The sequence below is a fragment of the Nannospalax galili genome, unplaced genomic scaffold (genome assembly GCF_000622305.1).
Source record: "Nannospalax galili isolate Female #2095 unplaced genomic scaffold, S.galili_v1.0 scaffold44, whole genome shotgun sequence".
NCBI lineage: Eukaryota > Metazoa > Chordata > Mammalia > Rodentia > Spalacidae > Nannospalax > Nannospalax galili.
Genome location: NW_008355789.1, coordinates 5,742,830 through 5,754,390, shown reverse-complemented (window position 1 = coordinate 5,754,390; position 11,561 = coordinate 5,742,830). Strand labels below are relative to the sequence as shown.

Sequence of the window (11,561 nt, the reverse complement as noted above, 5' to 3'; positions counted from 1 at the left end):
TTTCCTAAGCTAGTTATTGTAATAAAATTATAAAAAGAATTTAAGCTAGACATTTTTATTTTACAATTTTTAGGATACTTTTCTCTAGTTCTGCTGATTCTTTTCAGATAATATGCTTGTCTTATGAAAGTGCTACATATTTATTACATAAATTTAGTAAGCACAAAAAATATAGAAAAAAATCAAGGTGTTCCATTAAAAGGAAACCACTTAAGGCATTTGGTACATAACCAAATACACACACACACGCATGTGTGTATGTAAAATCATGCATGTATACTTAAAAATGACTTCCAGATATTGCTGTATATTTTGTTATATAAGGTACCTTTTGAAAATTCTGAACATTCTCTGTTTCATGAAATCATCTTCTATAGCATAATTGGGTTACACAGTATTTCATATATACTTTGTAATTTAATCGATTTTAGTTCTTCTAAAACTTGATCAAAGAAATGATCTGCATGATTCCATAGCACAAATTTTTTCAGAACGGAGGCTGTCTTAAGGAGTTAAGTAAAAATATAATCTTGAAATTTTTCTGACTTAATCTAATTTGAACTTGAATTCTTAAAATAAATGCACAATATCTTTAAATGAAGCAAATAGCCATAAAATATTTTTAAAATTCTTTTTTAAAAATCAGGGAAACTAGAGTCTAAATAAAAGGAGACATTAAAAAATGTGAACACCCACCCTAAAGGATTTCTTGTATTACATTTACTGAAAGAAGGTATCAAGGAAAGTATAACAGTGATGTACAAAATGAAGGAGGGACCTCAGTTCTAAGCTTCTAAGTCAGAGGAAGAGCAGGCCACCATTAACACCAAAAAAAAAGCAGACCTCGCTAAGAAAGGCAAAGGAACCAATATAGGAAGACCTGAGGTAAACAGGCACGTTATTCGAGGAATTGCATTGCTTGTTTAACAATGATGCCTCAGGCCTTTAATCCCAGCACTCAAGAGACCAGGGATAGGCAGATCTCTGTGAGTTTGAAGCCAGCCTGGTCTACACAGCAAGTTCCAGCACAGCAGGGCTGCATAGTGAGACCCTGTCTAAAAATTTTTTTAAACTGGTATTTTTTGTGATCGTTGAAGGTTTTATAAGAATATAAGAACCGCCAAAAGATGACATATTCTGGGCCTGATTGTAAAGCAGGCATAACGTTTTGGAACACAAATGAAGAGGATAATATATGACTAGCTTGAAAAAGACTAGATGAAAACTGTTGTGAAGTAAGTTGTTAAAAATAGTCAGACCAGCTTTAAATTTTCTCTTATCCAGTTAGCATAATGAGTGTAAATATAATATGTTTGGACTTAAGTTTAACTTTTAGTGGGGGAGGGGTGGGGGGAGAGATTTTTAAAATATCCTTGTGTATAAGGATAGGTGAGGGAACTACTCTTACCACTGGTTGTGCTAATAAACCAAATTTTGACTTTGAATGACCATAGTCAAAGGTTGATTGGTCTTAGGAGGCTAACTTTGTACTTTGTTTTATTACTTATTTGGAAAAAACCGATGACCAAATTTACACACAACAATAAAGAAATAGTAAATAACATTCTGAGTGATCCAATATGATCTCTGAGATTGGATTGTTGGACTAAATGTAAATGAACTCTGAGGGTTTATGTAAGGCTTGTAAAACAGCAGTGGCATGGCTTTAACACTACCTACAAAAAAGACCCGAGGGTGGTTGTCAGTGCACTTGATACAAAATAGCAGGCAGTATGGCTGCTTTTATCTCCCCTACCCCCATAAAAACCAGTCTCCATTAATGGTAGAGTAGAAGCCCTGTGCTGTATACCAGAATGTTATTTTCAGTTCTCATATGTCCAAGAGAAAAGCTGAAAAGGTAGATGTCGTATAAACTCAAAGAACTAAGAATTTAAGAGAAATCTTGGGTCAACTCTAGATAAATGTTAAGGAAACTTGTGGGAGGAAGTATGCCACAGGGGTGGGCTTTTGAGAGTCTGTAGCCTTGCTTCACTTCCAGTCTGTCCTGTGTGTCCTTGAAAATGTGAGCTCTCAGCTTTTTGCTCTGGCTGCCTTCTGCTCTTCCTCCCTGCCACGATGAACTCTCAGCCCTTTGGAACCATAAGCCAAATAAACTCTTCTATAAGTTGCCCTGGTCATGGCATTTTATCACAGCAATAGAAAAGTAAGTAATACAAGTCAAACTTACTTGAGGTTAGCAACATGAACTCTGAAATTAGGTTCCTTGGATCACATCACAGACTCAACTACATGATTTCAGACAAATAGTGAAATGCTTAGATTTTTAGGCATGCCCCGAAATTTCAGCTGTTCTCCATAAACATTAATAAGATATACTGGGTTATGATATAATTGGTGGAAGTATTTGAAATTAAGTAAGGTGTAACTCCTCAAACAACAGTTACTGCTATCATGCATAGGTAAGCCAGGTCTCTACTACATAAAGACCTTATCTATAAATGAGTGCCAGTCACAGTGTAGATATTGGGAATTTTGTGTGTCAGTTTCCTGATATGAATGCTACTGTCAGCTACTTCTGAAAATTTTTCTTTTATTAGGTCTTAGTTTTCTTTCCTCTGTTTTCTTAAGAATTTGTGTATTTTTATATTGGCTTCTCCAATTAGTTGTCTAATTGTCTTTTCACTTATCTTTACATTCCCTCTCTTTGAGGCTATTCCAGTTACTTTCAGTTCTTCCAGTAACCTTTTTAAAATTATCGTAACTCTTTTAACTGTGTAAGAGAGTTCATTATTATTCTTTAATGTATAAACCCCATCACTGTCAGGACACAGAACTGTAACAGCTCCACAGAAAAACTTCTTATGGACCCTTTTGTAGTTACACTTTCTCTCTCCAGCTTCACCTTTGTCAACCCCTGAGTTGAATTTTGCCATTTTGAGAACATTAAATAGAATTATAGAATACATAAACTTTGGGGATTTTATTCAATATATTGCTCTTGAAATCCATTTACATAGTTGCACTTATCAATAGTTTATATACTTTAAAATTTCTGAGTGATGTGCCATTGTATGACTATACCCTGGCATATTATCCATTCAGAAAGTGGTATAGTTTGGGTTAAAAACTTTGCAGTAGTGTTTAGAGTTGGATTTTAAAAACTTTATATATTATTACTTTTGTGTTATGTTTTAGGAGTCTGTAGTTTCACCGAACAAAACTAGACCCTTAGATTTCTCCTCACAGATCTTGGGCAAGCACTCTACCTCTGGGCTGTAGCCCCAATCCTAGGTTTAGAGACTTTACAGCATGGCTTTGAAATTAAATGATAAATTAGTATTACGTAAATAAATGAGAAGCATTATTAGTTCATTAAATATTGAATGAAAAAATAATTTTTATTATGTGTATGAGTGTTTTGTGTACATGTATGTAAGTGCACCATATATATCTGAAATATCTGCATAGGCCAGAAGAGGGTGTGGGATCCCCTGGAACTGGACAGTTGTTAGCCACCATGTGGGTGCTGGGAACCTAATGCAATTCCTCTGCAAGAACAGCCAGTGCTCTTAATTGTTGAGCCATCTCTCCAGCCCCAGCTCATTAAATTTAAATGCAGGTATTTTGACCGTTTTGTTTGTTTGTTTGTTTGTTTGTTTTTTGCTTATGTTGGGTTTATTTGCATGACTAGAGATGGTAACAGTAATGTTTTCTAATTGATGAAAACTGTGATCTGGAAGGATTCATGATTAAGGGATCTGATCTGGGTTTTTCTCATAGCTTTAGTGGGTAATAAATGCTGGTCTGTAAGCTTTTCAAGTGGTGGCCAGTTGGGAATCTGATTTTAAATCTGATTGCTGAAATAAATGCTTTTGGTGTCTTGAGACTATGACTCATAAAACTGCATGAATATGTAGGTTGATGAGAATGACTTCAGTGAACTCAGTGAGAAGAGCATGGGATGAAAAGACTTAACAGAACACTTGGCTTTGATTACCTAAGTCAAAATAAAATGACTCGATAGTAGCTTCCTTGTAGGGTAGTCTCAAGAGGGCTCTGTTTTGGTATGCAATTTGATAAGTATGAATATTGTGTGTACTCATAAAACCTGACCACCTTGAATATAATGAACATATACATCACGTGCAAAGGTTTCCTTAACACTCTTCCTTTCGAGTGTTGTCCCCCATGTCCATGTAGCCACCAATCTGTGGCTTAGTATGTTAGTTATGTGCATCTTATGTGTATTAGTTACTTTTCTGTTGCTATGATAAACACCAGGACCAAGGCCACTACAGAAGAAAGATTTTATTTGGGTTTATGGTTCCAGAGGGATAGGAGTCCATCATGGTGGGGAGGCATGGCAGGAGGCAGCCAGAGCAGGAAGCTGAATGCTCAACATCTTCAAGCAGGCACAGGAAGCAGAGGAAAGACTGGAACTTGGGCGTGACTACTTTCAAAGCCCATTCCTAGTGACATGCTTTGTCCAGCATGGCCACACCTCCTAAAGGTTCCATGACCCTTCCCAAACAGTACCATCAAGTGGAGACCAAGTATCCAGATACTTGAAGCCTATTGGGGACATTCTCATTCAAACCACAGCATTATGCTGCCCATTTGTCTCTATTTCCTAGGATTTCAGGTAGTATTTTCTTATGTCTACCTTCTTTCTCTGAGCACAGTTCTCTTGAGCATAGCTCTTGTTATAACATATAACTTGTGAAAAATAGTTCATTCTTACTGAATCTTATTTAGTTGTAGGGGTGTACCACAGATAGTTCAGCTACCTGTCTGCAGACGTTTAGGAAGTTTGCAGTTTTGAGTTGTTACAAATAAAACTTCTAAGAATATTTGTATATACAAGTAATTTTTATGGACAAAGGTTTACGTTTCTTTTTTTTGATAAATAATGAAGTATCTGGGTTATGTGGCTAGTGTATGTTTTACTTCATAAGAAATAGGTTGTTTTCTAGAACAGTTTCAAGACTGCTTTTAACCATATAGTCTTTCCACAAATGTGAGTTCCATTTCATATACATGCTATCATCAGTACCTGATACGGTCTGTTTAAAATTTGTGTGTGTGTGTGTGTGTGTGTGTGTGTGTGTGTGTATAAAGGCAGGCATGTGTGTGCCACTGTGTGCATATAAAGGTTCTGAGAACAGTTAAGTTGTGAACTGCTGTGTGGGTGCTGGGAAACAAACCCCAGTCCTCTGCAAGAGCACTATGTGCTCTTAATCGCTGAGCCATCTCTCCAACCCCCAGGTTACTTATTTACCAATCTGAATGTCTTCTGCCTGAGATAATCAATTTATAAAGAGAAAATAAGTCTTCTGGCTCACAGTTTCAGAGACTTCGGTCCATAATCACCTGAACCTGTGGATTGGGTCTGTGATAGCATAGGACATTTATAAGAGCACACAGTAGAGGCTGCTTACTTACTTCATGGTGCCAGAAAGCCAAAGAGAGAGGGAGGGACCAGGGTTCCAGAATCTCTTTCAGGGACACATCCCCAGGATGCCCTTAATATCTCCTTATACTAGGCCCCATCTCCTAAGGGTTCACCAGCCCCCAGTAGTGCGCAGGCGGAGACCAAGCCTTTAACATAGGGAGGCTCTGCAGATCCAGACTCCAGTACTTTGGCATCTTAAGAACACTGTCAAGAACTGGTGAGAATGCAAAGCAACCTGACTTCGCTCTGCTCCTTTTTCCTGGGGCAGAGACTGTTTCAGATGTGATGTATAGATATTCTTTATCTGGTTGATGAAGTTCTGAGGTTTTGTTTTGTTTTGTTTCAGATTTTGGTTCTGGATTTCAAATATATTTCCTGTATATTGAGATACCTGTTCTTTTCTTTATTAACATAAAATGGAATATTCACCCAATCTTGCAGTTCTAGATAAACTTCTTTTAGGTTATGGTATTATCTTTTCACTTATTATTGGAAACCAAAAAATATTTTTAGAATACACACCTGTTGTAAGGTTTATAGTTTTCTTGATGTTTTTGTCTGTTTTTATTGTCTGGATAACACTGACCTCAGAATGAGAAGGGAAGAACTGTCTTTAAGAACTGGGAGAAAATTTGGCATATTAAGTCTGAAGTATTCACCAGTGAAGCCATCTGGAACTACAGGGTTTTTTTAAGGAATATTTAAATTTCAAATTCAGTTTCTCTACTATGTATGGAACTCTTTGCTTATCCGTGCCTTCTTGAGTGAGCTTTGGTTAAGTCTGAGTTTGTGGTTCTTCTAAGTTGTTAACTTTTTTTGGCATAAAGGTTTTATTGCGCTATTATTCGCTCAGTGTCTGTGGTCTCTGTTGTCCTTTCTGATCATGGTCATTTGTAACTTCTCAATATTTTTCCTAAGTGATCTGGATAGAGGCTTGCTCATTTTCCTCATCTTCTAAAGCTTTGCGCTCTCTCTCTCTCTCTCCCTCTCCCTCTCTCATTTTTCTGTTTTCTAATTATATTGATTTCACTGTGATCTTTTTTTCCCTACTTTTGATTCAATTTGTGCTTTGTTTTCTAGAAACAGGTCATTTTCTTAGACCTTTTTTTTTCTTGCTATTGGAAGTCAGTGCATTAATTGGCTTCTAAATACTGCTGTACTGCCGTGGCATCACAGACAGACATGTGGGGTGATTTTTAGTTTCTTTCTGTTCTGGATTTTTAATTTTCTCTTTTCATTTAGATAAGTCTTTAAGTATTTTCCAAATTTTAGATAAGTCTTTAGGTATTTTCCAGATTTTTTTTTTGAGTTTTAAATCTGTTGTAATCAAAGAAATACTTCGTATTATTAAGTTCTTTTAAGTTTATTGAGATCTTCTTTATTGCCCGGAGTCTGGTTTGTCATGATAAATGTTTGTGTGCACATATAAAGGATGAATTTTCTGCCATTGTTCTGTGAGATGATCTGTATGTCAGTTAGGTTAAGTGGATTGATAGGTTATTAAAATCCCTTTAGTTGATTTCTACTTCTGCTAAGTATTGCAGTAGAGTGCAGCTTATGGGTAAAGTGCATACTAAGTACGAAACTGTGGGTTCGGTCCTCAACACTTGAATGAATGAATGAATGAATGAATGAATGAATACTGATTTAAAGCACAAAATAAGTAAATAAGTAAATATATAAGTAATAAAAAGCTGTTAAAATCTCTGTGGAGTTAGCTATTTCTTATTTTATCAATTTTCCTTGTATAATTTGAAATCTAGTTATGAAGCAGAAAAGCATTTGAGTTGTTACATGCTTTTAATGAATTTTCTCCTTTATTCTTATGAATAACTTAGTAATAGTCTTTGAGCTCTGCCTTACCATTGTCCTTGTTCTAATGCTTGTAGAATACCTTTTTCACCCTTTTATACAGAGCCTTTTTACCTTTATATTTAAAGTGTTTCTTTTGTTTAAAAAAATTAGTTTTATGTGTATGAGTGTATTGCCTGCATGTATGTCAGTGAACCCATGCCGTGCATTGCCCACAAAGGTTAGAAGAAGACATCACATCCTCTAGAACTGGAGTTATAGACTGTTGTTAGCTGCCATATGGGTTCTGGGAACTCAACCTAGGTCCTTTGCAAGAGCAGCCAGTGCTCTTCATTGTTGAGCCATCTCTCCATCCCCTAAAGTGTAGGATATAGTGGGTGGGGTATAGTAGTTAGATCCTGCTTTTCTATACAGGTAAATAGATTAAATAATTCGCTTATGATGTTTGACCTCTTAATCTTGCTATTTTCTATTTGTCCCTTGGTTTTTGTCCTCCTTTTTGTTTTGTCCTCTTTTGGATTAACTGAATTGTGTGTGTAGTATGTACCTGTGTACATTTTTTGTATGTGCATATGCATTGTATGTATATGCATGTAGAGGGTAGAAGTTGACTTTGAGGGTCTTCCTTTATCACTCTCCACCTTGGTTTTTTTGAGACAGGCTCTCTTCACTGAACCCAGAGCTCTCTGACTAGGCTAAGTCTAGGCCAGCAAGTCTAGGGGTCCACCCGTACCCTCTACCTCCTGCTCCCCTTTTGTGTATGATTTCATTTCATTTTAGTTGTTGCCGTGTTAACTAAAATTCTTTGCTTTGTCATATTAGCAGTTGCATCAGCATGTACAGTGCTGTCTTTAACCTAGCTTTCCTTGCTCTGCCACTTCTTATGTAATGTAAGCGTCACACACTGTACTTTGATTTCTTCCATCCCAAGTTTTGTTCCATGTCATGTTACAATTATTGTTTAAACCAGTCTTTTTTTTTAATTAAAAAAATTTATTTTTATTTTATGTGTATGTGTGTATTGCCTGCATGTAGGTAAGTAAGTGCACCTGAGTCGTGCAGTGCCCACGGAGGTCAGAGAGGCTGTCAGATCCCCTGGGACTGGAGTTACTGCCAGTTGTTAGCTGCCATGTGGATGCTGGGATTCGAACCTGGGTCTTCTGCAAGAACAACCAGTGTTCTTAACCGCTGAGCCATCTCTCCAGCCCCTAAACCAATTTTTTAAGGAGAGAAAAGCAAGACAAATACTTTCTCATGCAGTCACTGTTCCTAGTGTTTATTCCTCCGTGGATCCACATCCTCACTTCGTGCTACCTTTTCTTCTCCCAGACGGACTTCCTTATAACTTTTTTTTAACGAGTCTGCTCATCGTGAATTTCCCTTTTTGTCTGAAGATGTCTGTGTTTTGTTTGTGAAAGATTCTTTCACTCTGGGTGAATGGGATTTTTTTCTTTTAAAGTATATAGGAAATTTGTGCCTATTACATCTGTGACTTTGTAATTTTCATCAAATTTGGAAGAAGTCCGGACCTTGTTTCTTCTACTTTTTCTCTTCTCATGTCTCCTCCTTTATGGGTTCTTTGAGCTCATATTTGAACTTGGCCTATAGCATACTTAGTGCTCTGCTTGTTTTTCTGTTTTTCTCTGCTTCATTTTGGGCATTTCCTATTACTTTTTATGTTGTGTTATTTCTCATTCTATTCAGTGTGTTTCTCCTCTCAAATACTGTCATTTTTATCTTTTATAGTTTTATATGTATTTTTATCTGTTTTCCTATGTAACTTTCTGGAGGAATATTGTTGCAACGAATCATAATTCTAGTATGCACTCCAGCTGTAACTAGGTTGCTGTTAATCCTTCTCCCACCCCACTATGGTATATCTTCCAACTTATTTGGATGCATTGTATTTTTCCCTGGATGCTACACATTTTGAATTTTACCTTGTTTAGATGCTTACTGTTTAAGTTTTGTGGAGTCTCACCCTAGGATTCAGTTACTTAGAAGCAGTTTGGTCCTTTGTAGTCTTTTTAATACCTGAATGGTGTAACTAGAGCAGCACTGAGTCTAGAGCCTTTTATTTTTCAGTCAGTGCCCTGTGAATCATGAGGTTTTTCAGTCTGGTCTGCAGTCAGGCCCTTACTCCTGTCCATGTATGAGTACTGGGCATTGTAGCCTCTAATCTTTCAGGTTCTTTCTTTCCCTTGGCTTCCAGTCATTTCCTTCCGTGTGTGCTCATTCCATCAACTCAGTACTCAAGGAGGCGATCTGTGGCGTTTCATATCTCACCAGCTTTCTCTTTGCTCTTTCCTGATAGTGGTAACCACTTGTTACCCTCACATTTCAGCTCCAATCTCTAACTTGAGGGTTCCTGTCTTGGTTTCCTCCCTCTGTGCTGGAACCTCTCAAAATAGTCAGGAAAATTGCTGGTTCCACTTCATTTGCTTTCTGTCCATTAGGTATATTGTGGGTTTTTTCGTTCGTTTTGTTTTTTGCTTTATGTATTATATCTTGCAAATAATTGTTCTTTTTACTCCCTTTTTTGTGGAGTTATTTTAGACAAGAGAATAAATGTAGACCATGTGACTCTGTCTTGGCTAGAAGTGGACCTGAGGAACAAGCTGTTTCCCTTCCTACCCTTCCTCAGTTCAGCAATGCAGGTCCTTCTAAAGGCAACCTGAAGCAGAGCTGTCCCTTTGAACTTGGTTGTTCTCACACCCCGCCCCCTTTTGCACACACTGTTTTGTCTTTAGAGTACTTTCCTGATCTGCAATTGGTTATCCATAATGTCTGGTTTTGGAAGACTGATTTAGGGCACATTCTCTTTGGTTTAAAAAGAATAAATGAATGTGTGTGATGATCCTTTTTGCATTTATTTAAAAATCTAAACAATTTAGAAATGAAGACAATATTTCAGTAGAGTTCTTAGCAGTGTCTAATCTTTTAGCTGCAAAGGTGTCTGGTTGGGACCACTATGTCAGTTAATGAGTCTGTTTGGTCCTTACTCAAACTGAACATTTAGCCTGTGTTTACCTTAGCCATAGTTGTGATTGGTCTGCCTATTAAATGATTAGACTCACATTTAGGAAATTTGCTTTCTTATGGTTAAAATGATTACAACCTAACAGAATAATTTGAAAATTAGTTTTTTATAAATGATCCTTCTAATACTATAGATTCCTTTTTCCTTCTTTAGACAATCAGCCAGAGATTACAGTATTCCCAGTCCAGTTGTTACCCACAAATGTGAGTCTTTGGTTTGTTCTGTTTGAAGAAAAAGGTTATATATTCTAAAATCACATTCTAGGAATATATTTGACCCTTTTTTTCTAGAAAGAACATTGGAGTGAACTTTTTTTCTCTTAAGGCTTATGAGAAACAAATGACTGCTAAGGATTGATAGACTGCCTTTCTTTCCCTAGGAATAACTTTCTGTTTTTAGTGTTACTAAAAGTCAGCCTTATGTTTGTCCTTGTAATCTGTGTTACACAGGGCGATGATTGATTTTCAAAATGAAACAAATCACAAAAAAATAAAACCATTATAGTTAATAAACCAATGAAAGAGATGACTCAGAGGCACTGAAGTATTTAAATCAGCCTTCAGAATCACTAAGATTACATTTTAACCAGTGTGTTTGGGTAAAAGAAAGTGCTGTGAGTACGGAGGGGTGTTGGAATGAGTCAGCGCTTAGTCCTTTTAAAGGACAATTTGTTTCTAAGTTTTTGTTACTCTGAAACCATGAAGTTCCTTCTGTTTCTAAAATGCACTATAATATTTTAAATATTATAATATTTTATAAACTGTCATATATACTGACAGGGTAAATTTCTCTTAGACCCTGCTCTTATTATTGCTACCATCAGTTTTTCTTTACCTACATTGCATTCTCATTATTAATTTACTTTTTTTATTGTATGCTTCCATTTTTGTTATTACAATTTTGTGCATTTTTCAGGGACCAGTTACTAGTGACTTTTGTAATCTAAAAATTTTAAATTACATTTATTTATTAATTTGTTCATTTATTTGTGTGCATGCTTTGCATGCGTACGCATGTACCATGGCCCGCATATGTAAGAGGACAACTTTCAGGACTTGGTTTTCCCCTTCTACCATGTAGGTCCCAGGGATCAAACTGAGGTCCTCAGGCTTGGCAGCAAGGACCTTTAACCACTGAGCAATCTTGCCAGCCCCTAATCTATAGCAATGCCTTCTTCTTTTGAGATCCTAAAGTATCACTCATTTTGTGGTTATTTAAGGTAAATATTCTACATTTAGAAGATGGATGACCTGAATTATTTAAATTTCTAAATGTTTATGTATTATTAATAGATTA

At 36.5% G+C, this 11,561-nt stretch overlaps 1 protein-coding gene across 9 annotated transcripts in view; it reads left to right on the top strand.

Annotated features, from left to right (window-relative positions):
- Positions 1-11,561, top strand: part of Btbd10 (BTB domain containing 10) — a 57,301-nt gene that overhangs the window by 26,626 nt on the left and 19,114 nt on the right. For 2 of the 9 annotated variants that reach the window (XM_029556334.1, XM_029556333.1), the window contains one exon: positions 10,419-10,468. The exons of the other annotated variants lie outside the window; for them this stretch is intronic. The gene's annotated coding sequence lies outside the window, so the exon portion shown is untranslated. The remainder of the gene's footprint in view (positions 1-10,418; positions 10,469-11,561) is intronic. 9 annotated transcript variants of the gene reach the window in all.